Source organism: Tamandua tetradactyla, chromosome 1, assembly GCF_023851605.1.
Source record: "Tamandua tetradactyla isolate mTamTet1 chromosome 1, mTamTet1.pri, whole genome shotgun sequence".
NCBI classification, from domain to species: Eukaryota; Metazoa; Chordata; class Mammalia; order Pilosa; family Myrmecophagidae; genus Tamandua; species Tamandua tetradactyla.
Genome location: NC_135327.1, coordinates 33,684,730 through 33,711,600, shown reverse-complemented (window position 1 = coordinate 33,711,600; position 26,871 = coordinate 33,684,730). Strand labels below are relative to the sequence as shown.

Genomic DNA, 26,871 nt, shown 5'->3' with positions numbered 1-26,871 from the left:
ATAAGGAGTTTGCAAAGTAGGTGCCATGAAGTTCAGTTTCCTGGCTTAAATTCCTGGAATTCTTCATTACATTTTGAATAGGGTATTAAAATCCAGAAATCATCTTCCAGCTGTGTTCTTAAGCACCCGCATTTCCCTGGGAGTCTAGCAACACCCATCAAACATAGCCCATCTCACTGAGACCAAAGGTGGTTTTCCAAGGTCAGGCTTTTTGAGTTCAAGGGTCTGCAAACTACAATCTGTAGGTCAAATCTGCACACGAATTAAGAATGGGTTTGCACATTTTAAAATGGCTGAGAAGCAATCAAAAGAAGGGCAGTATTTTATGATGGGTAAAAATTATACGCATTTCAAATTTCCCTGTCTATAAGAAAGTTTTACTGGAACCCCACTCCCTCCATCATGTACAGTGGCTGCTTTCACGCTCCCACACAGAGTTGAGTGGCCACCACAAAGACCTTAAGACCTAAAAAGGCTGAAAATATTCACTGTCTGGCCCTTTATAGAAAAAGTTTGCCAATCGCTACTCTAGATACAAAAAAGATCTTGGTGGCTTTGTCTTCCCATTTTTTTTTCTTTCATTTTTTTTTAAGATCATAATTATCCTGATAATTTGCAGGTGTAGACCTTAAGACCTAAAAAGGCTGAAAATAGTCACTGTCTGGCCCTTTATAGAAAAAGTTTGCCAATCGCTACTCTAGATACAAAAAAGATCTTGGTGGCTTTGTCTTCCCGTTTTTTTTTCTTTCATTTTTTTTTAAGATCATAATTATCCTGATAATTTGCAGGTGTAGACTCAGACCAAATGACCAGATGGAAATTCTTTGGGAAGCAGAGTGCAGGAGGGATTAGCTGAAATGCAGAGGCGTTCAAGTGAAAGATTTCTCTTAGATGAATTTAGGGAACAAAGACCCTGCACTCAATGTTTTCTGTGGGTATGAAAGTAAAACGAGGGTCTGAGTTCTTTTGTCAGTTTTGCAGCACAAATCATACAGTTACTGAATACCCCCCCTCTGCAGTAGTATTCTTTTAATGCTTAACTCAGTGACCTCACAAAAATAATTGCTGGGAAGCAAATTTACTTAGCCCTCTGCCTTTATTTGCTCACCGAGGGGCTCAGCTGATAGTCATATTGTTTATGGAAATGCAGGAGGGGGAGAGGGGTAGGGAGGAGAAAGAATACGATTTGATCAGAGAAGAGGGGTGTATTGAAGGGATTCAAGGGATTTTGCCCTTGCTTTATAATTGGAGTCAGGATTTCTCAAGTTACCCACTTACGACCCACTATATGCAGGCACGAAACCTCCCCGGGTTACTCTACCAGCAGGCCCTCAAATTCTCAATGGGTCGGCATCTGGCTGTTTCAATCCTTGTCATTTCTGTCATTGCAATGAATATTGCAAATTGTCAAGTGAAGGCTTTTTCAAATCCTGAGAATACCTTTAGTTAGAAAGAAAGAAAGAAAAAAAGAGAATGATTTAAAATGATCACTAAGCATTGGAGAATGTTGTGATTTTTTTGTGTGTGTGTCCATAAGAGTTTTTACTTTAGGATGCACTCTCCAGTGGCTCTCAATTTGCCTTGGAATTTTATTATCAGAAAGGAAAGTCAACATTTTGGAAGTAAACCCCAAATTAACCTCATTTTGTTCCACACCCTCATTTGAGAAAACAGATGTGCCTTTGATTACTGTGGGATTGCACCTTGGTGATTTGGGGGGATTGCCTTGGTGGGTAACGAAGTATAGGGAGATTTTAATTTGTAAAATCAAAATCTGTATTGGCTGCGACTGGTACAAAAAAAAAATTAATACACCAAAAGCAAAAGTTAGAAAAGATGGTTTTCCCAGTCCAGACACAGTTTGTTAGTCCCTCCGATTCCTCAATATTTAAAAGTGGCTTCATTTGTAAAATACTCCAATCAGTCAAACCACCTGATAAGTGCTTATCTCCTCTAATGCAATTGAGATTCTTTCATGCTCCTTTGTATTCCAATTGCAAAGCTCATCTTAGGTAAGCACCTTACAGACTAAAAAAAAAAAAAGTTCCAGGAGCTTCAGCATCTGCATTCATGGAATTTTCTTTTCACAATGGAAGGAAACATGTTAAGCTGGGTGGGGGTAGGGTGGGGTGTGGGAGGTGGTTGAAAATTTTTTGCAGGAGACACAGTGTCAATCTGTGTGTAGTGCACAAAGAGGTGAAGCAGTTTACGTTGGCTCAGCCTTCACCAGTAATAAAGTAAAGCAAAGCAGTCCTGAGAGAGAAGGGAAGATGCAAAGCAAAAAGGCTACTCTTCTCTCCATTTTTACCTACCCAACCATTCAGGAAAAATTTTAAATGAGAACATTTCCAGGCTTAGTGACCATCACAACTTGGGTTGTCTGCTTTCCTGGTACCCACTTATTTTTTTATAATAATTCTCTATTGCATCAATCATCTGTAAAATGGGAAGAATCAGAGACTCTCTCTCTCTCAGGACTAAAAGGTTAATAAATGGAATAGGCAGGTACAGAGTAGGTGCTCAGAAAATATTAGCCCTTATTCTTGCTATGGTGGTGATCCTTAACAGCAATTGTTCCTTTGCTTGCCCACCTCCAATTATTGGGGAAGTATAAATAGGACTGACCTCATCTGAGAGCAATATGGTGGTAGCTATCAAAATTTCAAATCGACATGTTTAATATATAGAGATTTATTGTAGAGGTAACCTCCCACCACATGTATCAGACAAAATCATATTTTGTTTTGAGTAACATATCATGTGCATGTGTTAGTTTTTCAGTTTTGTTTTATGAAGAACAAATATATTTAGGATTGTTAGGGCATTTGAACCCATCCCATTATCAGTTTGAAATGTCCATTTTATCCCTGGTAATATTCTTTGACTGAAATTTGTATGGCCACTCTACCTTATTACGCTTATCGCTTGCATAGCAATCTCCTTTTCTATTCTTTTCTTTCGAATCCCTCTGAGTCTTTAAATTTTAAGTGGGTTGCCTGCAGATAGTATATAGTTGGGTCTTGCTTTTTAATGCAGTTTGATAATCTGGGGCTTTTAATTGGATTGTGGATTACTTACATTTAAAGTAACTTTTGATATGTCTGGATTTAAGTCTACCATTTTGCTATTTGTTTTCTATTCTGAATAGAAATATTTCAATTATTCTATTTCTATTGCCCCACCTGTTCTTTTTCTTGCTATCTCTTTTTTATTCCCATTTTAAGGATTGATTGAGTTATTTTTAGGATTTCATTTTATCTTCACTATTGGCTTATATGCTATATCTTTTGTTTTAATTTTTAGTGGTTGTTCTAGGGCTTAAATATGCATTTGTAACTTATTAAAATTTGCCATCAAATGATATCAACCTTTTTCATGTAATGTTAAAACCCTGTAACAATATACTTCCATTTCCTATCATGTCTTTGTGCTATTTTTTGCTGTAAATTTTGCTACTTGTTTTATAATCCCTAAAATACATTGTTGTCATTTTTGTATTAAACCACTCTTATTTTTTAAAAAAATTAAATTTTATAATGGTTTAGATTTACAGAAAATAGCGAAGAAAATTTCCCATGTACCCCACATCTGGTTTCCCTTATTATTAACCTCTTACATTAGTAAGGTACATTTATTGTAATTAATGAACCAATATTGCTACATTATTATTAAATAAAGTCTTTATTCAGATTTCTTTAGTTTTATCTAATGTCCTTTTTCTGGTCCAGAATTCCATCCGGAATGCCACATTACATTTAGTTGTTATGTCTCCTCAGATTCCTCTTGGCCAAGACAATTTCTTGGACTTGTCTTTGAAATCCTTGACAATTTTGAGAAGTGCTGGTTGGGTATTTTATAAATTTCCTTCTATGGGGATTTGTCTGATTAATATGGTTGTTGTAGGAAGGCCACAAGGCCATATTACTGTCATTACATTATATCAAGTGCATATCCTATCAGCACGACTGGTCACTGTTGGTGTGAATCGTTATATTGATTTTTTTTTTTTAACATGGGCAGGCACCGGGACTCGAACCCGGGTCTCTGACATGGCAGGTGAGAATTCTGTCACTGAGACACCATCACACCACCTTGTTGGTGCGAATCTTGAACACTGGGCCAAGGTGGCATGTGTCAGTTTCTCCACTGTAAAGTTACTTTTGTTCCCCCCTTTCCACTATGATTTGAATTACTTTAAAAAAATTAATGCACTTTAATTAATTTTTTAAATTAAAAACAGAGAAAATAGAAGTACCCTCTTTCCCACTTCATTCTTCATTCTTTATTCCTTTGGGTATATTCAAGTATCCATCTCTTATTTTCCTTCCATTGGCACATTTTCTTTATCATTTCTTAAGGTACGGATCTGCTGGTGACAATTATCTTGCTTCTGTATGTGTGAAAAAAGGCTTATTTTGGGTTGTTTCTGAAACAGTTTTACTGAGTATTGATTTCTAGGCTGATAATTCTTTCAGTATTTTAAGGATGTAGTTCCATTGTGTCTGACTTGCATAATATTAGACAGAAATATGAGATAATTCTGATCTTTGTAGCTGTGTATTTTTTGTTTGTTTTTTTTTTTTGGCTGCTAAGATTTTTTCATAACCACTGTTTTTTAGGAATTCGATTATAATATATTTCGGTGTGCTTTTCCTAATTTTTATCCTGCTTAGGGTTTACTTATCTTCTTGGTTCCATGACTTGATTGTTTCCATCAAATTTTGAAAAATTTTGACCATTACTTCTGCAAACATTTTTTTCTTTTCCCCTTTTCTCTCCTGTTATTCTAGGCCTGCAATTATACATGTTAGACTACTTGATATTGTCCCACAGGTCAATGTGGCTGTTACTTCTTTCAGTCTTTTGTCTTCTCTATTTTTCAACTTGGATAGTTTTTATCGCTATGTCTTTGAGTTCACTAATCTTTTTCTCTGTAGTGTTATATCTGCTGTTAATATCATCCAGTGAATTTTCTACCTTAGATGTAATTTTTTTTGTTACTATCAGTCCAATTTAGCTGCATCTATTCAATTTTTCTCCCCACTGTTCATGTTTTCCTTTAAATGTTTTTTTAATGTGAAAATAATACATATACAAAAAAAACAATGAATTTCAAAGCACACTGAAACAGTGAAACAGTTATAGAACAAATTTCAGAATGTGGTATGGGTTATAGTACCACAATTTCAACTTTTTCCTTCTAGCTGCTCCAAGACACTGGAGACTAAAAAAAATATCAATATAATGAGTCACCAGTCATACTCATTTGTTAAATCCTATCTTCTCTGATATAACTCCAACTTCTCCTTTGATCTTTCTCCAAATCTTTAGAAGTATTTGGCCTATGTCCAGTCTAACTTTTTTATGTTGGAAAGGACTATTGATTAATACGGGACAGGGGGATGAAGCTAGTTGATGTTTTGGAGAGTCTGGCCCCTCTTGGTTTTAGGACTCATCTGGCCTAGGAACTCATCTAGAGGTTGCAGATTTCTGAAAAATAATCATAGTGCATGGAACCTTTGTAGAATCTCAGATAGAGTCTCAGGTATTCTTTAGGGTTTGCAGGAATGGGTTAGGGATTGGCAAATCATGGTAAATAGCATACATAAGAGTAGCTTCCAGAATAACCTCTCAAGTCTGTTTAAACTCTCTTAACCACAGATACCTCATTTTGCCACAATTCTTTCTGCTCTTTTGGTTGAGAAGGGCTTCTTTGGAGCCTGTGCCTTCCCCAGTGGAGGGGTGAAGCCCAACTCAGGTGCAATCCCTCCCTCAAGGAATTCAGACACCAGGGCTTGGCAATTTGAAGCCATTAAAACCAGCCTACAACCTCTCCTCTGTCTCCACCATGCCCCCAGCAGGGAGACCTTTAACCAAAGTTAAAGGTACCACATCATCTTATGCTGGTGGGACCTTCAGGCAGACAAGCACCACATACTGGGTAAGAAAAGAAAAACAGAGTCCAGAGACTTCACAGGAAAGTCTTTCAAACTGCTAGGTCTCACCCTCAAGGAAAACTGACACAGGTGACTCCTTCCCCCTGATAGGAGGCCAGTTTGGTCTGGGAAAACCCGGCTGGGGTCTATAATACCTAAGTAGACCCTCCTAAGGGTGGGGGGGGAAAAGGCAGCATACAGGCAGGGAAAGAAACAAGAAAAGAAGAACCAAAAAATTGTCCTCTGTTAAACATAAAATAAGCTAGAGGTCTAAACATAGAAAAAGCTGAACTGAATTTCAAAGAACAAATACACAACAAATTCATCCAGCAAGAAAACCCTAGATAAAAGAAGTGAAAGCAATCTACAGAATAATCTAGTTAAGGTAATTAAATGTCTAGACGCCAGCAAAAAACAAATCACTCCAGGAAAATTGAAGATATGGCCCAGTCAAAGGAACAAACCAACAATTCAAATGAGATACAGGAGCTGAAACAATTAATTCAGAATATACAAACAGACATGGAAAACCTCATCAAAAACCAAACCAATGAATTGAGGGAGGATATAAAGAAGGCAAGGAATGAACAAAAAGAAGAAATGGAAAGTCTGAAAAAATAAACCACAGAACTTATGGGAATGAAAGGTACAGTAGAAGAGATGGGAAAAAAACAGTGGAAACCTACAATGGTAGATTTCAAGAGGCAGAGGATAAGATTAGTGAACTGGAGGATGGAACATCTGAAATCCAACAAGAAACAGAAACTATAGGGAAAAAAATGGGAGAATATGAGCAGGGACTCAGGGAATTGAATGACAATATGAAGCGCACAAATATACGTGTTGTGGGTGTCCCAGAAGGAGAAGAGAAGGGAAAAGGAGGAGAAAAACTAATGGACGAAATTATCACTGAAAATTTCCCAACTCTTATGGAAGACTTAAAATTACAGATCCAAGAAGTGCAGCATACCCCAAAGAGAATAGATCCAAATAGATGTACTCCAAGACACTTACTAATCAGAATGTCAGAGGTCAAGGAGAAAGAGAGAATCTTGAAAGCAGCAAGAGAAAAGCAATCCATCACATACAAGGGAAACCCAATAACACTATGCGTAGATTTCTCAGTAGAAACCATGGAAGCGAGAAGACAGTCGGATGATATATTTAAATTACTAAAAGAGAAAAACTGCCAACCAAGAATTCTATATCCAGCAAAATTGTCCTTCAAAACTGAGGGAGAAATTAAAACATTTTCAGACAAAAAATCACTGAGAGAATTTGTGACCAAGAGACCAGCTCTGCAAGAAATACTAAAGGGAGCACTAGAGACAGACACAAAAAGACAGAAGAGGGAGGTGTGGAGAAGAGTGTAGAAAGGAAAACTATGAGTAAAGGTAAAAAGAAACAAAATTAGATATGACATAAAATCCAAAAGGCAAAATGGTAGAAGAAAGTACTACCCGTACAGTAATAACACTAAATGTTAATGGATTGAACTTCCCATTCAAAAGACATAGAGTGGCAAAATGGATTAAAAAATAGGACCCATCTATATGCTGTCTACAGGAAACACATCTTAGACCCAAAGATAAACATAGGTTGAAAGTGAAAGGTTGGGTAAAGATATTTCATGCAAATAACAACCAGAGAAGAGCAGGAATAGCTATACTAATATCCAACAAATTAGACTTCAAATGTAAAACAATTAAAAGAGACAAAGAAGGATACTATGTACTAATAAAAGGAACAATTCAGCATGAAGACATAACAATCATAAATATTTATGCACCAAACCAAAATGCTCCAAAATACATGTGGCAAACACTGAAAACACTGAAGAGAAATATCCATGCACATACAGTCAAAGCATAATATACAGTCAATGGCTCAAAATAACATCACATAGTTGTGTATTCTTCACTATGATCATTTTTAGAACATTTGCATCATTCAAGAATAAAAAAGAGAAAGAAAAAAAATAGAACTCATACATCCCATACCCCTGACCCTGCCCTCTCATTGATTCGTAGTATTTCAATCCACCCAATTTTTACCCTTTATTATCTCCCCCTATTATTTATTTATCCCTTTTTTTTTGGGCTCATCTGTCCATACCCTGCCTAAAGGTAGCATCAGACAAAAAGTTTTCACAATCACACAGTCACATTGTAAAAGCTTATAGTTATACAATCGTCTTCAAGAATCAAGGCTACTGGAACACAGCTCAACAGTTTCAGGTACTTTCCTCTAGTCACTCTAATACACTATAAATTAAAAAAGGATATTTATATAATGCATAAGAATAACCTCCAGGATAGCCTGTCAACTCTGAAATCTCTCAGTCACTGAGACTTCATTTTATCTCATTTTTCTCTTCCCCCTTTTGGTCAAGAAGGCTTTCTCATTCCCATGATACTGGGTCCCAGCTCATCCCTGGGAGTCAGGTCTCACGTTGTGAGGGAGATTTACACTTCTGGGAGTCATGTCCCATGTAGGGAGGAGGGTAATGAGTTCATCTGCCAAGTTGGCTTAGAGAGAGGCCACATCTGAGCAACAAAAGAGGCTCTCTGGGGGTGACTCAGGCATAATTATCAGTAGGCTTCACCTCTCCTTTGTGGGAATAAGCTTCATAGGGGTGAGCCTCAAGATCGAGGGCTCAGCCTATTGAATTGATTGTCCCCACTGCTTGTGAGAATATCAGGAATTCCCCAAGTAGGGAAGTTTAATATTTTCTCCTTTCTTCCCAGTTCCACAAGGGAACTTTGCAAACAGTTCCCTGTCTTCCCTGAATACCATGAGTGATCAGTAAGTACTCTCCACTCTGGCTGTTGGGAACTGGAATGATTTCTAGACCTGTCTGAGCTCTGAGAGTTGTTCAGATCATAATTTCCCAGTCACTCTTTGCCCAACTTTGTAGTTTTCACCCTATGCATGCATATCTTAGTATTTAGTAAAGATTGAAAGAGATTCTTATGCAGATTGCTAGAGCTCATTTTCTGGGTTGTTCCTTCTTCCCTGAAACTCTGTCCAGTCGGTCACCTTTGACTTTCTGAACTCTGATGTCTGACTCCTTAACTTAGTGAGACAGCCATGCTGTGCTCAAGATCCTCTTCAGTGCTCCACATTCTTGAATGACTCTCAAGGCAGAAAGTCAGCAACACAAGGCTCACCTAATTTGTTTCCCTTTTCTCAGACAAGTCATAATCTTCCTATTGCCCAGTGTCTGAAAAGAGAGGCTTCACCTATTTAGTACAGTTTTTTAATGTCTTAAGGTTGGATGATAAACCTAGTCCCTGTTACTCCATCACAGTCAGAGGCAGAAACCTACATGTATATTATCTATGTGAATATTTTTAAATAGTGACTGCTTTGAGAAGTATTGTGTTAGAGACTGAATTCATCCACATTCTATAAATGGAGGGCTTTTACTTTCTCTATGCTCCTGGCTTCTCTGGAGCCATACTTGTTTCTCATAGGCAGTCACTAAATGCTCGTGACTCTTGGAATCATAGGTCATTTTGGCTGGAAAGGTGTTGGGGGTTTCAATCAACCTATTTTATGGATGGGAGAACTGATACCCAAATACCAGAATTAAAATGACTGATATCGGTGAGTAGTCTGCCCAAATCCCCAAGAACCAGACGCTTTAGAGAAAGAGGAAAATCAGGGTCACTTTGGCACAGGCACGTCTCCAATTTACACTCACGTCCTCACCAGTTCTGCACCAACATGGTCTTTAGAAAATACCTGATTTATTTGCTAAGGGCCTATACTCTCCTTGTAATTTCACATTCTATTTCTTGCTCTCTGAAGCAAAGTTATCCTTAAACTCTCTAAACTTCAGATTCTTCCTCTGAGAGAAGAGTTTATAATACCTCCTGTGATCACCTCCCTGGAGCTGGGATGGTGGGTTAGGGGAAAGGACCTGAAATCTATGTAGTGTTATAGAAAAGCTAGTCATTGCTATTATTGTTAAAGCAGTAACTCTGGTCCCTCTCTCTCTCCTGCATTTCTCTCTGGACTTGCTAGAACATAGGTATCTAACATACCTTCCTCATAACACTCTTTCCTTGAGACTCAGAACTCTAGTGCATGTTCCCAAGCCTCCAATGTATGACCTACGGTTGTTAAAATAACAGCCACTTTTATACCAATTTACTCAGATGTTGAGTTTTCTTATATCTTTTACCCTACTTCCCCCAATGCTAACATTTTTCATAATCAGAGCACAATGATCAAGAGCAGGAAATTAACATTGGTATGGTATTACTGAGTATAGACCTTATTCAAACGACATCATTTTTCTCCCTAATGTCCTTTTTCTGTTCTGTGATCCTGTTCAAGACCTTCTATTGCACTTGTTGTTTCTCCTTAGTCTTTTCCAGCCTGTGACAATTCCTCAGTCATCCTCATCTTTTATGACCTTGACAGTTCTGAAGATTGCTTGTCAGTTCTCTTGTAAAATGCCCAGCAGTCTACAAGAAAAATTTTTATCATGACTGAAGTAACTGGAGTGATTGGAAGCCCCGAAGATGTTCTGAATTACCATCTTAAATGCACTTAAATTAATGTGAATTCTATGAGACCTGCTCAACAAAACCACTCCATAAAACCCTCCACTAAAACAAAACAAAACAGCTAAAGTATTTTTCATATAACGCCCTTTACATGCAGGGCCACTACTTCATTGGGCTCTTGGCCCAATAAACAGACAACACTTCCTGCTGTAAAGGAATGGCAGGTTATCTAAGAATATTAAGAGAAGGCACAATGTGTGCAAAGTCAGATAAACTGTATTGTATCAGCAGCTGAAGGGACTTTTTGAAGGTAATTTTTTTTTCATAAAAATATGGAATGCTTCACGGATTTGCATGTCATCCTTGCGCAGTGGCCATGCTAATCTTCTCTGTATTGTTCCAATTTTAGTATATGTGCTGCTGAAGCACGCACTGAATGTAATTTTTTACTGCATTTTTTGCTGGTTTTTGACACCTCAAAACCAAATCTCCAACAACACATCTATGGCCAATTGATATTTTTTAAAAAACTTTTTTATTGTATAATGTAACATATATGCAAAACAAAAAAATAAAAAAGCAATAGTTTTCAAAGCTACTCTTCAACAAGTAATTACAGGACAGATCCCAGAATTTGTCATCGGCTACCAAACAATTCTCTCAGATTTTTCCTTCTTGCTGCTCCAGAATATAGGAGGCATATAAAAAAAGGGTTAAATATTTTTTTATCACCACAATCGATGTTTTTTTCCTTTTTTTTTGGTAAAAAATAACATATATACAAAAAAGCAATACATTTCAAAGCACAGCACCACAATTAGTTGTAGAACATATTTTACAGTTTGGGATGGGTTACAATTCCACAATTTTAAGTTTTTACTTCTAGCTGCTCTAAGAAAATAGAGACTAAAAGAGATATCAACTTAATGATTCAGTATTCATATTCATTTGTTAAAGCCTATCTTCTCAGTATAACTCCACCATCACTTTTGACCAACTGATTTTTTAAAAAAATATTTTTATTGATAAATCTTCATACACATACATCCCATATGTGGTGTACAATCAATGGGTCACAATATGATTACATACTTGTGGATTCATCGCCATGATAATTTTTAGAACATTTGCATCACTCCAGAAAAAGAAATAAAAAGGAAAAAGAAGAAATTCATACATACCATACCCCTTCCCCTCCCTCTCACTGACCACTAGTATTTCCATCTACTCAATTTATTTTATCCCTTATCTTTCCTATTTATTTTTTTTCTATCCATATTTTTGTACTCATCTGTCCATATCCTGGAAAAAGTGAGCATCAGACACAAGATTTTCACAATCACACAGTCACACTGTGAAAGTTACATAGTTATATAATCGTCTTCAAGAATCAAAGTTACTGGAACACAGCTCAACAGTTTCATGTATTTCCCTCCAGACACTTCAATATACCATAAACTAAAAATGGATATCTATATAATGCATAAGAATAATCTCCAGGATAACCTTTCAACTCTGTCTGAAATCTTTCAGCCACTGAAACTTTACTTTGTCTCATTTCTCTCTTCCCCCTTTTGGTCAAGAAGTTTTTCTCAATCTCTTGATGCTGGGTACTGGCTCATCCCTGGATTTCTGTCCCATGTTGCCAGGGTGATTTACACCCCTGGGAGTCATGTCCCACATAGGGGAGAGGGCAGTAAGTTCACCTGTATGGCCAATTCATTTTTTTTTTTTTTTACATGGACAGGCACTGGGAAACAAACTTGGGTTTCTGGCATGGCGGGCAAGAATTCTGCCACTGAGCCACCATTGCAACACTGAGGTCAATTGATTTTTGATAAGCATGTCAAGCCCACTCAATGGGGAAAGAATAGTCTCTTTAATATATGGGGCTGGGAAAACTGGATTAATGATGATGGGCAAAAGAATGAATGTGGACCCCTCCCTTGTACCATATACAGAAATGAACTTAAAAATGGATCAATGATCTAAATATAAAAGCTAAAACTATAAATCTTTGAGAAGAAAACATAGGAAAATATCTTCAGGGCCTTGCATTAGGCATAAGATTCTTAGACTTTTTACCAAAAAACATGAGCAACAAAAGGAATAAACAGGTAAATTGGACTTCATCAAAATTAAAAACTTGTGTGCGAAGGATAATATCAAATAAGTGAAAAAGCCAACAGAATAGGAGAAAATATTTTGAAACCATATATATCTGACAAGGGATTTAATATCCAGATATATAAAGAACTCTTATAATTCAGCAACAAAAAGACAACCCAATTTTAAAAACGGGCAAAGGATTTGGATACACATTTCTCCAAAGAAAATATGTAAGTAACCAGTAAACACATGAAAGATATGCAACATCATTAGCCATTAGGGAAATGCAAATCAAAACCACAATGAGATACTACCTCACACCCACTAGAATGGCTATGATTTTTTTTAAATGGAAAATAAGTGCTGGTTTCGATGTGGAGAAATTGAAACCATGGTATATTGTGGTGAGAATGTAAAATAGTGCATCTGCTATGGAAAAGTTTGTTAGTTCCTCAAAAAGTTTAACACAGAACTTACCTAGGATCTGGCAATCCCACTTTTAGGTTTATACCTCAAAGAATTGAAAGCATATAAAGAACTCTGGCAGATATTTGCACCTCTGTATTCATAGTAGCATTATTTACAATAGCTAAAAAGTGAAAGCAACAAAAATGTCCATCGACAGAAGACTGGATGGCAAAATGTGGTATATACATGCAGTGGAATATTATTCAGCCATAAAAAGGAATGAAGTTCTGATACATGCTATTCTCGAAGACTTACTGAGTTAAACAAGTTAGACACAAAGGGATAGATATTGTATGATTTTACTTACATGAAAATAGCTAAGATATGCAGATTTATAGGAATAGAAAGCAGAGTACAGGTTTCCAGGTGCAGGGGAGTGAAGAGGAGTGTGAGGAGGGGAATGGGGAATTAATGCATAATGGGTACAGGGTTTCTGTTTGGGGTGATGGGAAAGTTCTGATAATGGATGGTGGTGAGAGTAGTGTAACATTGTGTATGTGATTAATCCCACTGAATGAAATGCCTGGAAGTGGTTAAGATGGGAAAGTTCATGTTGTAGATATGTGTCCACAATTAAAAAAAGAGAGAGACTAAAGAGACAATGACAATTAAATGCAATATGCGACCCTGGAGAGGATCTAATAATGGGGGAGAAAAGGCTTAAAAGGACATCATTGGGACATATGAAAAAATTAGAATAAGGCCTATAAGCTTTATATCAATTTTGCATTTCTTGAATCTGCCACCTGCACTTAAGGTGGTTACGTATGTGAATATCTTTGTTCTTAGGAAACGTACATGGAAATATTGAGTATTCAAGGAGTAATTTGTATGCAACCTAGTCACAAATGTTTTAGGAATATATAGATAAATAAATAGGGAGACAGACAAATGATAGCTAGAAATAAATAGGGAGACAGCAAAATTTGGCAAAATGTTAAAAGGATCTGGCTATCAGAGTGAAAGTGTGGCAGAATTCTTTGTATGGGTTTTGTATTAGTTTTGCAACTGTCCTGTCCGTTTGAAATTATTTTAAAAGAAAAAGTGTTAAAAAAAAAACAAACCTCCACAAAATCTCCAATTAAGATGCATCTCCACACACTGTAGTGCTATGTTAAAATTACCCAACAACCACTGACCCTTCTCCTTTCTTCAACCCTATACTGATGTATCAACATATTAAATCATCTCTTTTCAGCCTCAGCTCTGGAAGAACAGAGGTTTTATTTTAAAAACTGAAAAACTGAATAGAGTTTTATAGCTTTTGAGCATTTTTGCTTCAGTAAGAAAATGATTAAGTATCTTTTTTCATATCTTTGGGATGAAACATGATGGGAAGGTCAGAAAAAGAATGAGGTAGATCTTTCTATACCAACACTGAATGTTTCCTAGATCAGAACTGTCCAAGAGCACTCTGTGTGGTGACAAAAATGTCCTGTGTCCGTGCCATCCAACACTATAACCACAGTCACCTGTGGCTACTGAGCACTTGAAATGTGCCACATGCAAATGAGGAGATGACATTTTTATTTAATTTCATTTTTTAATTTATTGAAAATTAAATAGCTGTATGCAGCTTGTGCCTGTTGTACTGAACAGTACACATATAAAATGTATTACTTAGAGAAAAGAAGAGTCAAGAAATAGTGTGAAGGGGCTGATTTCTTTCGAAGATTAAAAGTAACATGTCAATTTGAACATTAATGAAAAATATACCGAACTAATGATAGTGGCTTTCTCTGGTACATGTTATATAGGGAGTTTCACTTTTTATGCAAATATGTATAATGTATTTGAATTTTAAAATAAGGCTAATTTATTTTGAAGTCAGAAAATAAGTAAACCCTATAAAATAAAACCGAACTCTGAAATTTCAAATTGCTTCAAGATAATTGAACAGGTGGTTGGAGGCCGAACCTGGGGGAAATCTGCTGGAAGACTTAGAATTTCAAGTGCCTTGAGGAAGAGGTCAGGCTGCTGGGTTCAAAGCCCCTCTTCTGACGCTAATAGGCTACCATGGGGGCTCTTGATAGATTGCTTTAGAAAACGATTTTCAAGGGTAAGAACGAAAGAGAACTGAAGGCCACTGTTTTGCTGCTCTGGTGGACTGAAAGCTCCAAAATGGCAGGGAGCAACTGTGACTTCTACCTGCTCTGTCCCCAGAGTTTTGCATAATGACTGGCATAAAATCACTGTGCAAATGACACAAGTGAAAGAATCAGAGATTGCTTCAAACCCTTCATTACCATGAATTCAGCATCCCAAAATCAAACATGGTCTTGGTACAAATACACAAAAAGATTTGTTTTTTAAAAATACTCTAAATATAAAAAATATTTTGCATGAGGAAGGACAAAAGAATGTCAATAATGCAGGGTGTTAAAACAGATGGTAATTAATATTTTAAAACTTTAACCTATATGTGAGACTAAAGCAAAAAATGTTTATTTGGTACAAAATTTATATTTTGACTAGTGCATTTCCTAATATAACTTATGTGGACAGCTTACTTGAACATCATAAGTACATGGAACCTTGAGTAGGGCATGAGATTTTGTAGGTTTGTCCACAGTGATGCCTTGATAAATCCCAGTAGGATTTGAACAGTGAATAAAAAACTATTTGCAAAGTCCCCTTGGGGGAATGGTGAGAAAGGGGGAAAATTCAACTTCCCCAAGTGGAGAATTCTTGATATTCTCACAAGCAGTGGGGACAACCAAAGCAATAGGCTGAGCCCCCAATCTTGGGGTTTGTTCATATGAAACTTAACCATGCAAAGGATTAAAATTAGGCCTAAGAGTCCCCCCAAGAGAACCTCTTTTGTTGCTCAGATGTGGCCTCTCTCTCTCAGCCAACATGACAAGCAAACTCACTGCCCTCACCCTCTCTATGTGGGACATGACTCCCAGGGGTGTGGACCTTCTTGGCAACATGGGACAGAAATCTTAGATGAGCTGAGACTCAGCACCAAAGGATTGAGAAAACCTTCTTGACCAAAAGGGGGAAGAGTGAAATGAGACAAAATAAAGTGTTAATGGCTGAGAGATTCCAAACAGAGTTGAGAGGTTATTCTGAAGGTTATTCTTATGCATTAAATAGATATCACCTTTTTAGTTAAGGCGTAACAGAGAAGCTGGAGAGAACTGCCTGAAAATGTAGACCTGTGTTCCAGTAGCCATGTTTCTTGAAGATGATTGTGTAATGATACAGCTTTTGCAGTGTGACTGTGTGATTGTGAGAACCTTGTGTCTGATGCTTCTTTTATGGGCAGATGAGTAAAACATATGGATTAAAAATAAATAAATAATGGGGGGACAAATGTCAAAATAAATTTAGTAGATTGAAATGCTGATCAATGAATGGGAGGGGTAAGGGGTATGGTATGTATGAATTTTTTTTCTATTTTCTTTTTATTTCTTTTTCTGAATTGATGCAAATGTTCTAAGAAATGATATTGGTGATGAATATACAACTATCTGATGAAAAAAAGAATGTTCATATTGCATGTTGATTGGCTTTATTAATTAAAAAAATACTCTAAATATAAAGAAAGGAGAGCAGTACGTTGTTTTTTCCTTTACAACTACAGCCTCCACTCAAAAAATGCTCTACTCTCATTTGTATTTTGTATATATATATTTTTTGTTGTTATTGTTATTTTGGGGCAAGGGCAGGCTCTGGGAATCAAACCCAGGTCTCCAGCATGGCAGGCGAGAAGTCCGCCCTGCGCCACCATTGCCCACCCTCTGCTCTCATATATTTGAATAGGCATTATCAGGGTGGGGTGGGAGGAGGACAGAAATCTCTCTTCATCTTCAGAAGGAGGCAATTGAGTAGAGTGACTTTGTGTCTGGACTAGAGTTGGGAGTGAGCCTTACATGGATCTGAATGCAATTGCTTTGGGAAACTGTTCCTTAAACCTTAAAGGTAAATTATTCCTCCATGCCAGCTCTGGCAGACAGGTCCTAGGGAGTGCTCTGATCAACCCAGACTGACTCCTTGCTCAACTCAGAACCAGTTACAGAGGCTATGTTGCTGGCAGGAGAATGGAACCAGTTCTCTGCTTGGCTGACCTGTGTTTGGTGGGAGGCACACAGTAGAGTATCCTAATTGACAGCCTCTGTTTGAGCCCGTGGAATGGGGCAGGAGTTCCTCAAAGGAAGCGGGATGGCAGATGGAAGGAAAAACTTGTTTGATGACAAGAGCAATATATTACACAACTCCAGGGGCCGCCATTCTCAGAGACTCATGCTGACATACACATCCTCCTTTCCTGACTGAATTTCCAAAAATGTTACCAGCTATTCAGTGCTAAAATAGTAGAACAATGCCAATTGCAGGCATAACACTAGAGCTGCTACATTTGTCTCCAATTCAGTATCTCAATGACGCATCTTCTTCTGGTTCTGTCTGGATGTGGCTTTTCAGGAGCTGGCCACCTACAGCTAGATGATAAATCCATTTACCTGCACCGCACATGGTATATAATAGTTGAAAGCAGGCCATGTGGAAGGATAATCAAATGGCTGGAATGCAATCAGCCTACAAATATTTGCCAATTCTCCATCATGTGCTAGACCTTGTTCATTATCTCTTTGAGTCTCAGTTTACTTATCGATAAAACAGATACAATTCCATTTGAGGATTAAGAGACAATACACATCACATGTTTAACACAGAACCTGGCACCCAGCACACCCACAATAAGCAATAGCCATTACTGTATCTTGCTATCCCTGTAGTCTCTTGATTGGGCACTCACTGAGGTTTAAATATACTGTGTTTTGTGGGGAACATCTAGAAAATAAGACACAGTGCTTCTCCTTCAGGAGCAAGCTGCCCATTTGGGAAGGCATGGGTCTCTCACTTGAAGAGATCAGGAATCATTCCAGGAGGTGGCTGCTAAGGCACACCTCAAGTCACGGCCCTGCATTCTCCCAGATAGCTGATTTGTTATAGTCCAGGTCAGCTGGGAAAGTGACCCTGTTGGATACTCTCAGCTAATGAGTTCTAGGGCATTGCTTTAATTTTCTCTGGTTTCCTTTTCCAACAGCAGCCTATACCTGGAGGTTCTTTTTATTCTCAGCAAGTGGTTAGTTTTCCAAATCAAATAGGAGGTGACTACCTGCCTATTGACTCATTCAAAAAATATTTAGTGAGCACCTACTCTGTGCCAGCCATGGTTATAAACAGAGGGGATGCAGGAATGAACAAGGCAGACGGGAGTCTTGCTCTCAGGGAGCTGACATTCTGATGGGAGAGAAGGACAAACATAAAGAACTAGACACATGCTATGTGATGACAACTATAAAGAACAGTAAAGCAAGGGGAGGAGGAGTGTGGGATATCTAAATAATGTCTGCAATTCCTCCATACTCCTCCATTCTCCTTGAATGCTGGCTTGACTGGGAGCCCATCTCTAACAGCAGTTAGAGCCCATCTCTAACAGCCATGTGGGCATCTGCTGCTGTGTAGGATCTGGGGGTGGATTCTCCATCTCTTGAGCTGCTTGCCCTTGCCATGTGGTGAGGAAGCCCCAGCCACACCCTTAGGTGACAGCCAGCATGTGGGAGAAAGAGCCTGCAGACCATCTCAGGAGCCAGCCTATGATGGGTCAGTTGAACCCCAATCACCTTGGGCAGAGATGAGGTGTCCCCCATTGTGCCCTTTCTTGATTCCTGGGCCACATAAACCATATGTGATAATAATCCATTGCTATTTCAAGCCATTAAGTTTTGGGGTGATCTGTTACTCAGTAAGAGATGTCTAATCCAGGAGAGTGAGTGATGTGGGGCAGAGGGTGGCAGCAGGGACAGGGAGTATACCAGAGAAACAGAATGTTGGGGAAGGCTGCTCTGATGAGGTGACACTGGAGCAGAGACTTGAATGAAGTTAGGGGCTGAGCAATGTGCATACGGGGGGAGGGGGGAGCTTTCAAGGTAGGGAGAAGAAAAGAGCCAAGGTAAAGAGGCAGGAATGTCCTTGTGGTTCAGTAAGGAGGCCAGGATGGCTGCAGTGAGGTAGGAGAGAGGGAGAGAGGTAGGAAATGAGCTCAGAAAAATGGGGAGAAGGGTGGCAGATTATGTAGGGGTTTATAGATCACAAAAATCATTGAAAGGAATTGAGTAGAGAATGATATAATCTGAGCCAAAATTTAAGATGGCTACTCGGGCTGCTGAATGAAATAGCCATTAATGAGGAAGCAGTACCAGTTAGAAATAGAGGTGAGTGATGATGGTCCAGGTGTGTGATGACAGTGGCTAGTCCTGGGGTGGAGGTGGTAAGAAAAAATCTCATTCTGGATATATTTGAAGGTGAGGCCAATAGGACAGACTTTTTGCTTGGATACAGAGTGTGAGGGAAGGGGAGACAGAAAGAGTGAATGAGCCTCAGATGGAGGCGGGGTCGTCCCACTAGCAGCACCTGTTGCACCCACAGCACCTGAGAGCTTCTAAGAAATGAAGACTCTCAATCTCCACCCCAGTTCTTTAACAAGAACCTCAGGTGTTCCCAGTGCACATTAAAGTTTGAAAGAAACACTCTTCTAGATTGGTTCTCAACTCTGGCTGCACATTGGAACACTTTGTGAGTTTTTAAGAAACATACACATGCCTGGATCTGGGATTTGAGAGTGGTGGTTGGGCATTAATATTTTTTTAAAGTTCCACAAGTAATTATAATCTTTGGATTCCCATCTAGCTTACAGTGAATTCTGTTGGTTCTGCTATTAAAATATCCCAAATCTGACCACTTCTCCTCACCTCCATTGCCACAACCTTTCCCAAGATGACATCAGCACTCATCTGGATATTGGAATAGACAAGCCCTCGGTAATGTGTAGGCAGGAAGAGAACCAGTACTCTAGACCAGGGGTTCTCAAACCTTAGCATTTCTCCAAATGACTTGTGGATTTTACTTGAGATGCTGATTGTTGGTCTATGCGCCATAGTTTCTGATTCAGTGGGTTTGGGGTGGGACCAAAGTGCTTGCACTTCCAACAAGCTCCCAGATGATGCTATGCTGGTAGACTGGTGATCACACCCCAAGAACCACTGTTTAAGGTCGCCACTAGAAGAGCTGAAGAGAATGCCAAGGTGGTAGAATTATCAGTCAACAAACAGCTGTATGTTTAGCCCATGTAATGAAAGTCTCTGGAGGCACACATATCTGTCCTTCTATAGGCTGTCCTGAATGATGTTGGGTCAGTAGACCATGTCCAGGAGGGTGTCTTCTGCCATAGAAGAAGTAGGACTGTGTGGAGGACAGGGGCTCTGTGAATTCAAATGGGAGTGGTTTCTCTTCATCTGGGTGGATCAACAGCAAAAGGAAGCTGGAAGCATGGGCAGGATTCAACCTGGGAATTTTAACAGGATGGGGACTTAATTGCCAAAGTTCCAAAGGCAGGAATGGGGTGAGGAAGAGACCAGTTGTGACTGAGCAAAGAAGGCAGAGAGCAATGCGGGGGTGGGGGGAGAAGCACTATGGTCCCCAAAGTGTTAATGACTCTGCCAGGAAAGTCCTGTTTGCCAGGAAAATGAGAAGCATATTGGTAAAAATTTAAAGTTCAAAATCAGATGGTTCTCTAAAAAATGTTCTTTCATGAATTATAATAAATGTACACATATGGGGAAAAACACACCCCAATGTAAATGGACTATAGTTAATAGTATAATTATAATATTCTTTCATCCATTGTGACAAAGGTACCATTAATGCAAAATGTTAATAATAAGGTAGGTATAAAGAACCTGTATTTCCTGCATGTTTTTTCTGGAAACTTACAACTTCTCTAATAAAAAAAAAACATTATTTAAAATAACCAGATCGTTTTCTATGCCTTGACCAACACTTCCCAGCCAAAGTGGTGCTATGACATAAGTTTAGCTGCACATGAAAAGTGTGCCAGGCAACCTGCCTCTGATGACTTGGAGTATCCAAGTTGGATATTGATTGACTATTTGTTTGTTTGTGAAATAGAGTGGATTAAAAGTTCTCCCTATAACAACAGGATACATCCTCATCTTCATTATACTTTTGATGAGTTTTAACTCACATAGAGATTTGTGTGACCAGCGTTAAAATCAGATTCAGAGCTTTTCTATCACCTCAAAGAACTCTTCATGCTGCTCCTTTCAATCATACCCTCCCCTCATCCCTAAGTAAAGATGGGCTCTCTAGATTTAGATTAGGGCTGGATTGCCTGTCAGGAGAGGATAGGTAAGGACAGAGGAAACAGAGAGAGAACACCCAAACCAAAGCCAGGCACTCATGGGTACTGCGTATTAAAGCTGAGCTGCTCCAGCTTTGAGATGGCCATATGGTTTTTCTTTGTTTAGGAATGCCCAGAAACAGCACAGACCATGACGTCTGCATAAGTGCATGAGATCTTGAGGAGACCTTATGGAAAGAAATGAAAATAGAAGAAAGACCAGATAGGTCATGTCTATCTGGGTATTTACATAAGTGCTTAGAAACCCTAGACGGATGACAATTTAAAACTATTCCAGGCTTCAAGCAAACTAGTCATCAAAGAGGAAACTAGGAAACAAACTAATGATGCAACAGTGAGCTTGGTTACACCCCAGAATCTATCCATGTGAGACCAGTCTACAAAGAGGGCAGCAGCGGGGATTCTGGGGGTAATGGAATGGTTCCGGGTCCTGATTGCGGTGGTGCTTACACAAATCTAAAGATGCTTTAACCGCCATAGAAGGTACACAAAAACACTGAGCCAGTTAAAAAGAAATCTATTTAATCATTAAAAATGATGTTATAAAGGGTTTCACCAAAATGGGGTCCACTGGCTCTGTATAAGATTATTTAAAACCATACCACATAAACATTTACTTTTGTTAGTTATATATTTCTATTAGATCACATTAGCAGAACATATTACTAGTTTATCATGTTTATAATTTCAAGAATAAGATAAGGCTAAGAAAAATGGGAGTTGTTTCAAACAAAAATATTGAGACAACAATTGTAGAGAAATTACGCCTATATGACAAAATTTGAGATTGGGGTATGGGAATAAAGTTGGGGGAATACTGTTCAAAGTTCCAGTCTCTTGGAGTTTACTATCTAGCAGAGGTGGGAAAACCCACAAGGATACAGAAAAAAATTCATGTAGTAATAAACAATTTTAAGAATAGGCTATAGAACATATATATTCAGAATGGTGTCATTGTACATGTTATAAAAATACATAGTTAGACATAGAAAACTGGGTGGAAAGATATACAATGCTCATTCTGGTTTTTGCTGAACCCCTTATAAGCTATTTTTTTTTAAATGTATTTGCGTCTACGTGGGACATGACTACCAGAGGTGTGGATCTTCCTGGCAGCATGGGACAGAAATCCCAGAATGAGCTGAGTTTCAGCATCAAGGGATTGAGAAAAACCCTAGAATGAGCTGAGACCCAGCATCAAGGGATTGAGAAAACCTTCTCGACCAAAAGGGGGAAGAGTGAAATGAGACAAAGTGTCAATGGCTGAGAGATTCCAAACAGAGTCGAGAGGTTATCCTGGAGGTTATTCTTACGCATTGAGTAGATATCACCTTGTTATTCAAGATGTAATGGAGAGGCTGGAGGGAACTGCCTGAAAATGTAGAGCTCTGTTCCAGGAGCCATATTTCTTGGAGACAATTGTATAATGATATAGCTTTCACAATGTGACTGTGTGTTTGTGAAAACCTTGTGTCTGATGCTCCTTTTATCTACCTTGTCAACAAAGGAGTAGAACATATGGAATAAAAATAAATAATAGGGGGAACAAATGTTAAAATAAATTTAGTTTGAAGTGCTAATGAAAGCAAGGAAAAAGGGGTATGGTATGTATAATCTTTTTTTTTTCTATTTCGTTTTATTTCTTTTTCTGAATTGATGCAAATGTTCTAAGAAATGATGAATATGCAATTAAGTGATGATATTGTGAATTACTGATTATATATGTTAATGTTTTAGTTCGTTTGTTAAATTTTTTTAATTAATAAATAAATTTTTAAAAAATGTATTTGCCTTGTCCAATATTATATATATATTGCCATGAGATTTTATTTAAAAGTCTTCTTAAATGTAGTCATCATACCTGGGAGATAAATAGATGCTTTATCCCAAAACATCCACACAACTGTCTAAGAATAGTAAGACCAATCTTCTGCCAGCATTGTGAGTGCTGAAAAATAGTTTAAGGTATTTTTTACAGTTCTTTTCATTCTTAAGGCAAATTTGTCCCACCAAAGGTAAGTGGAAATCTTTCCTCTCCCTGCAGTTCTGACACCAAATCATATGCAGTTAGGTTCATTTTTCCCTTTTGCTTTCAGATTTTAGAGATCACTTTTTAATTTAGTTTTTAATTATGTAAATTATGTACCTGGCACCAAAGCAAAATTTACCAAACACTAGTTTTTGGAGAAGTCTAGGGTCCCCCCAACTTCTTTTCCCGCCAGTTTTGTAAACTAGCCAGTTTTGTAAAGATTTTGATTATCTTTCCATCACTTATTATAATTTTTTTATTTTTAACTTTTTTTAGTTGTATAGTATAAGATATATACAAAGCAAAGAAATAAAAAAGCAATAGTTTTCAAAGCACTCTTCAGTTACAGGACAGATTCCAGAGTTTGTCATAGGCTACCATACAATCCTCTTAGATTTTTCCTTCTAGCTGCTCCACAACATAGGAGGCTAGAGGGCTTAAATATTTTTTTCATCATCACAAGCAACTTCTTTTCCTTTTTTTTTTGTGAAAAATAACATATAATCAAAAAAGCTATAAATTTCAAGGCACAGCACCACAATTAGTTCTAGAACGTATTTCAGAGTTTGACATGGGTTACAATTTCACAATTTTAGGTTTTACTTCTAGCTGCTCTAGAATACTAGAGACTAAAAGAGATATCAATTTTATAATTCAGCATTCATATTCATTTGTAAATCTTTTTTTTTTAAAGGTTAAAAATTTCAGTTTTTGAAGGTCAACTTAATGAGGGATAATTTACATACAATAAGATAGACGAAATTTAAGTGTACAGTTTAAGTTCTGACAAATGTATACAGGCAGGCATGTTCATTTGTAAATCTTATCTTCTATGTGTAACTCCACCATCATCTTTGATCTTTCCATCGCTCTCTTTGGGGTTGTTTGGGCTATGACAATTCTAAAGTTTTTATATTTGAAGGGTCTGTCACTAATAAGGGGTAGGGAGATGGAGTTATTTGATATTCTGGAGAGGTTGGGCTAGGTTTCAGGACTTATCTGGACCAGGGACCCATCTGGAGTTTGTAGATTTCTGGAAAGTTACTCTAGTTCATGGAACCCTTGTGGTTATATCCCATCACCTTGCTGAATTTACTTATTAGCTCAAGTAACTTTGCTGTAGATTTCTTAGAATCTCCAAGTATAGTATCATATCATCTGCAAATAATGAGAGTTCTACTTCTTTCTTTCCAATTTGTATGCCTTTTATTTCTTTGTCCTGTTTGATTGCTCTAGCAAGAACTTCTAGCACAATGTTGAATAATAGTGGTGACAGTGGGCATCCCTGTCTTGTACCTGATCTTACGGGGAAAGCTTTCAGTCTCTCTCCATTGAGTGCAATGCTGGCTATCGGTTTTTCATATAATCCCTTTATCATATTGAGGTAGTTACCTTTGATTCCTATCTTAGGAGTGTTTTTATCAGAAAGGGTTGCTGAATTTTGCTGAATGCTTTTTCAGCATCAGTTGGGATGATCATGTAATTTTTCCCTTTTGATTTGTTAATGTGCTGTATTACATTGATTTTCTTGTGTTGAAACATACTTGCATTCATGGTGTATAATTCTTGTAATGTGCTGTTGGATTTGATTTGTTAATGTTTTATGGAGAATTTTTGCATCTATTTTCATTAGGGAAATTGGCCTGTGGTTTTCTTTTCTTATAGCACCTTTACCCAGTTTTGGTATTAGAATGATACTAGCTTCATAAAATGAGTTAGGTAGAATTCCTTTTTCCTCAAATTTTTGGAAAAGTTTGAGCAGGATTGGTGTTAGTTCTTTCTGGAAATGTTTGATAAAATTTCCCTGTGAAGCCATCTATTCCTGGGCTTTTCTTTGTAGGAAGATTTTTTGATGACTGAATCTCTTTACTTGTGATTGGTTGGTTGAAATCTTCCTGAGTCAGTGTAGCTTGTTTGTGTGTCTCCAGGAATTTGTCCATTTCATCTAAGTTGTCTAATTTGTGGTGTACAGTTGCTCATAGTATCCTTTTATGACTTCTTTTATTTCTTCAGGGTCTGTGATAACGCACCCCTTCTCATTTCTGATTTTGTTTATTTGCATCCTCTCTCTTTTTTTCTTTGTCAGTCTTGCTAATGGCCCATCAATTTCTGGTTTTATTGAGTCTTTCTAGTCTTTTTTTCTCCCATTCATTTAACTCTACTTTAATCTTTGTTATTTCTCTTCTCCTATTTGCTTTGGGGTTGATTTGCTGTACTTTCTCAAGTGCCTCCAGGTTTGCTGTTAAGTCCTCGATTTTTGCTCTTTCTTATTTTTTAATTTAGGCATTTAAGGCAATAAATTTCCCTCTTAGCACAACCTTTGATACATTCCATAAATTCTGATTTGTATTCTCATTTTCATTCATCTCCAGACAGCTAGTGATTTCTCTAGCAATTTCTTCTTTGATCCATTGGTTGTTTAAGAGTGTGTTATTTAATCTCTATATATTTGTGAATGTTCTTGTTCTTTGGTGGTTATTGAGATCCAGCTTCATCTCATTGTGATCAATGAATAATTTCAATATTTTTATATTTATAAAGACCCACTTCGTGCCCCAGCATATGACCTATCCTTGAGAATATTCCATGAATACTACAGAAGAATATATAACCTTGTGCTTTGGGGGTGCAATGACCTCTATATATCTGTTATGTCTAATTTATTTATCAAGTTAATTAACTTCTCTGTTTCCTTGTTGATCTTCTGTCTGATTGTTCTATCTATAGAGAAGAGTGATGTATTGAAGTCTCCTACTATTATTGTTGAAACATTTATCACTCCCTTCAGTTTTGCCAATGTCTGTCTCATGTACTTTGGAGCTCTTGATTGGAAGCATAAACATTTAAGATTGTTATATCCTTTTGGTGAATTGACCCTTTAATTAGTATATGGTGTCCTTCTTTGTCTCTTATGATGTCTTTACATTTAAAGTCTACTCTGTCTGATATTAATATACCTACTCCTGATTTCTTTTGGTTACAACTTGCAGGGAAAATCTTTTTCCATCCTTTTACTTTCAATCTATTTGTATCCTTGTGTATAAGATGAGTCTCTTGTATGCAGAATATAGCTGGATTATGTTTCTTAATCCATTCTGCCAATTCATATTTTTTAATTGGTAGGTTTAGTTCATTAACATTCAAAGTTATTCCTGAAAATGCATTTCTTTTTTTAAAATCTGAAAGTATTTTATTTATTTTTTATTAATTAAAAAAAATTAACTAACACAACATTTAGAAATCATTCCATTCTACATATGCAATCAGTAATTCTTAATATCATCACATAGATGTATGATCATCATTTCTTAGTACATTTGCATAGATTTAGAAAAAGAAATAGCAAGACAACAGAAAAAGAAATAAAATGATAATATAGAGAAAAAAATAAAAATAAAAAATACAAAAAATATATATAAAAAACAGAACAAACAAACAAAAAACTATAGCTCAGATGCAGCTTCATTCAGTGTTTTAACATAATTACATTGCAATTAGGTAGTATTGTGCTGTCCATTTTTGAGTTTTTGTATCTAGTCCTGTTGCACAGTCTGTATCCCTTCAGCTCCAATTACCCATTAT

General features: G+C 37.4%; 1 long non-coding RNA gene and 1 other non-coding gene across 3 annotated transcripts in view; one reads left to right on the top strand and one right to left on the bottom strand.

Annotated features, from left to right (window-relative positions):
• The window catches only part of LOC143644662 (uncharacterized), a 164,366-nt gene that overhangs the window by 81,882 nt on the left and 55,613 nt on the right, over positions 1 to 26,871 (top strand). The window contains exon 1 of one of the 2 annotated variants that reach the window (XR_013156814.1): positions 21,633 to 21,743. The exons of the other annotated variant lie outside the window; for it this stretch is intronic. This is a non-coding gene — a long non-coding RNA (uncharacterized LOC143644662). Of the gene's footprint in view, positions 1 to 21,632; positions 21,744 to 26,871 lie in introns of those variants that run through there. 2 annotated transcript variants of the gene reach the window in all.
• Positions 10,780 to 10,882, bottom strand: LOC143652499 (U6 spliceosomal RNA). The gene has a single exon (XR_013160726.1). It is a non-coding gene; the product is annotated as a U6 spliceosomal RNA (small nuclear RNA).